The 2,500-nt window shown below is 54.4% G+C and overlaps 9 non-coding genes across 9 annotated transcripts; 4 read left to right on the forward strand and 5 right to left on the reverse strand.

Annotated features, from left to right (window-relative positions):
* Window positions 1-240: 240 nt before the first annotated feature.
* Window positions 241-332, forward strand: trnar-ucu (transfer RNA arginine (anticodon UCU)). The gene is given in 2 exon segments: window positions 241-277; window positions 297-332. It is a non-coding gene; the product is annotated as a tRNA-Arg (tRNA).
* Window positions 333-538: 206 nt separating this feature from the next.
* Window positions 539-611, reverse strand: trnaf-gaa (transfer RNA phenylalanine (anticodon GAA)). Its single transcript has one exon. It is a non-coding gene; the product is annotated as a tRNA-Phe (tRNA).
* A 106-nt stretch (window positions 612-717) lies between these two features.
* Window positions 718-790, forward strand: trnam-cau (transfer RNA methionine (anticodon CAU)). Its single transcript has one exon. It is a non-coding gene; the product is annotated as a tRNA-Met (tRNA).
* A 270-nt stretch (window positions 791-1,060) lies between these two features.
* trnas-aga (transfer RNA serine (anticodon AGA)) lies at window positions 1,061-1,142 on the reverse strand. The gene has a single exon. It is a non-coding gene; the product is annotated as a tRNA-Ser (tRNA).
* A 149-nt stretch (window positions 1,143-1,291) lies between these two features.
* trnal-cag (transfer RNA leucine (anticodon CAG)) lies at window positions 1,292-1,373 on the reverse strand. Its single transcript has one exon. It is a non-coding gene; the product is annotated as a tRNA-Leu (tRNA).
* Window positions 1,374-1,507: 134 nt separating this feature from the next.
* Window positions 1,508-1,581, forward strand: trnan-guu (transfer RNA asparagine (anticodon GUU)). Its single transcript has one exon. It is a non-coding gene; the product is annotated as a tRNA-Asn (tRNA).
* Window positions 1,582-1,760: 179 nt separating this feature from the next.
* On the reverse strand, window positions 1,761-1,834 carry trnai-aau (transfer RNA isoleucine (anticodon AAU)). Its single transcript has one exon. It is a non-coding gene; the product is annotated as a tRNA-Ile (tRNA).
* A 120-nt stretch (window positions 1,835-1,954) lies between these two features.
* On the forward strand, window positions 1,955-2,027 carry trnaa-agc (transfer RNA alanine (anticodon AGC)). Its single transcript has one exon. It is a non-coding gene; the product is annotated as a tRNA-Ala (tRNA).
* A 138-nt stretch (window positions 2,028-2,165) lies between these two features.
* On the reverse strand, window positions 2,166-2,238 carry trnak-cuu (transfer RNA lysine (anticodon CUU)). The gene has a single exon. It is a non-coding gene; the product is annotated as a tRNA-Lys (tRNA).
* Window positions 2,239-2,500: the final 262 nt, after the last annotated feature.

Raw genomic sequence — 2,500 nt, forward strand, 5'->3', positions numbered from 1 at the left:
AGAGCGTTTTGTGAAGGCGCAGACAAGACCTGGAATATCACGGCCCCTCTGCAAAATGTGCTCGCTCTCTGCGGCCCAGCGGCATGCTCTCAGTCAGAGGAGTCCGTTGGTGCTAGGATGAGCTTTCTATCTTCTACCAGTCCAAAGTTATTCATCAATGAAGAATGAGCGGAAGTCTGAGAGAAACATGGGAAGCACAGGTCTGAGTTGATTTTGGGATGCTAAACTGCAGCTCCGCATGGTTCTGTGGCGCAATGGATAGCGCATTGGACTTCTAGTCGGCAAAGGAAGAGGCCATTCAAAGGTTGCGGGTTCGAGTCCCACCAGAATCGTGTGTTTTGCAGGACGCCGATGGGCAGCGTCGTGCCAAGATGCGCCTTTCTGCCCCGGTGCTGGCCAAAAAGGTGTTTTCTTGGCTCTTGTGAGGCGTGCAAAATGTGGTAAAGCCAAGACGCCCCAAGACAGACTCCAGTAAATCTACCAGAGCAGCTTGTGGAAAAGCCGTCAGGTGAAGCTACAGCCGGACTGAAAATAGAGCTGCCGAAACCCGGGATCGAACCAGGGACCTTTAGATCTTCAGTCTAACGCTCTCCCAACTGAGCTATTTCGGCTGCCGGGCTTTCCTCTTGTTCGAGAGAGTCGACCTCACACAAGCGAGCCCTCTGGCTCTGCGTCAGACACGGAGATGAGCTCTCCGTATTAACCTCTGTAGCCGAAGCCTCGTTAGCGCAGTAGGTAGCGCGTCAGTCTCATAATCTGAAGGTCGTGAGTTCGATCCTCACACGGGGCACGTCGCTTTTAGAGCATGCAAAATTAAACACTGCCCCCTCGCTGACGTGTGCACCTGCCACGTGGACGCAAGAGTACTCTTCAGGATGTTTTGCCAAGAAAAGAGCCAGCTAGCACCACTGCTAAAGAGTGACCTGTGCCCAGTGGGATTCCAAGCCAAGGATCCCTGCCCGAGCTTCCGTTTTCCCGAGATCGCCTGCAGAGAAGCACCAAGGCCATTCACGTTGCAGCGGTCACATGCAGTTCTTCGGTCTCCAGGTGCAATAGAGTGCGTAGTCGGCAGGATTCGAACCTGCGTGGGGAGACCCCAATGGATTTCTAGTCCATCGCCTTAACCACTCGGCCACGACTACCTGACAGTCATCTGCACCGTGCTCTCTCTGTACGCTTTTGTTCAAGGGATAGGTCGGCCGTAGCAGATGGGAAAGACCTCTGGCGACCGTGCCGGAGCACAGTGGCTCTTGAGTGTCTCGCCCTTTTATCCTTCAAAAACAAAAGGACTTGTCAGAAGTGGGATTCGAACCCACGCCTCCAGAGAGACTGCGACCTGAACGCAGCGCCTTAGACCGCTCGGCCATCCTGACTCCTTGCGGCAGTCTCTCTGACACAAGAACGGGAATATGATTGACTATGCATTGTTGAAGAATGAATGAGTCTTGAGAGAAAGACTGAAGACACGTCCGAGTTGATGTTGCCCCTAAAGGAAGAGGCCACGGCAGTCTCTGTGGCGCAATCGGTTAGCGCGTTCGGCTGTTAACCGAAAGGTTGGTGGTTCGAGCCCACCCAGGGACGTCCTCCTTTTGAGCAATATAGTCACACTCCTGGCACCTTCCACCAGCAGCTCATCACGCGTCTTTGCCAAAACGCTGCGAGGAAAAGCGAAAGCCGCTTTTCTTGCGCAGTGAGGCAGCAGTGGCCGCGGAAGAGACACAAGGAGGCCCTGAGGGAGCTTCTTTGAGCATCAAACAAATTGGCCCGTACGGGGATCGAACCCGCGACCTTGGCGTTATTAGCACCACGCTCTAACCAACTGAGCTAACCGGCCACAGCCTGCCCTCTTTCGGAATTAGTGGAGAACTACAGTGGGTCGTAGCAGGCAAGCCTGGTGAGCAGGAGTCTCCACTTCCTCGCCGCTAAAAGTCACTGGTTAAGACTTCATTGACAGGGGGAATTAGCTCAAATGGTAGAGCGCTCGCTTAGCATGCGAGAGGTAGCGGGATCGATGCCCGCATTCTCCAGTGCCGTGGGCAGGCCAAGGCCTTCCTTTTAAGCATGCTCTGGGCATTCCAAGGGCAGAAGCCTTGCACAGTGCTTTTTGTCGGTCTCTTTTCTGTGCTCGGAAGCTCTACTGGTCATGGCGAGGGCAAAAAAGCAGACGCCCAACGTGGGGCTCGAACCCACGACCCTGAGATTAAGAGTCTCATGCTCTACCGACTGAGCTAGCCGGGCTTCTTGCACGCACACGGCTGACGGCGAGGCCACAGGCGCGTACAAGCTCATGCTTGCCCAAGCTAATCGCTGCTTGGCCATCCTGACTCCTTGTGGAGAGCGTTTTGTGAAGGCGCAGACAAGACCTGGAATATCACGGCCCCTCTGCAAAATGTGCTCGCTCTCTGCGGCCCAGCGGCATGCTCTCAGTCAGAGGAGTCCGTTGGTGCTAGGATGAGCTTTCTATCTTCTACCAGTCCAAAGTTATTCATCAATGAAGAAT

This window comes from Alosa pseudoharengus, unplaced genomic scaffold (assembly GCF_046254945.1).
Source record: "Alosa pseudoharengus isolate Yale_2024_CS ecotype anadromous, Long Island Sound unplaced genomic scaffold, YU_APseudo_1.1 YU_APseudo_1.1_scf_17, whole genome shotgun sequence".
NCBI lineage: Eukaryota > Metazoa > Chordata > Actinopteri > Clupeiformes > Clupeidae > Alosa > Alosa pseudoharengus.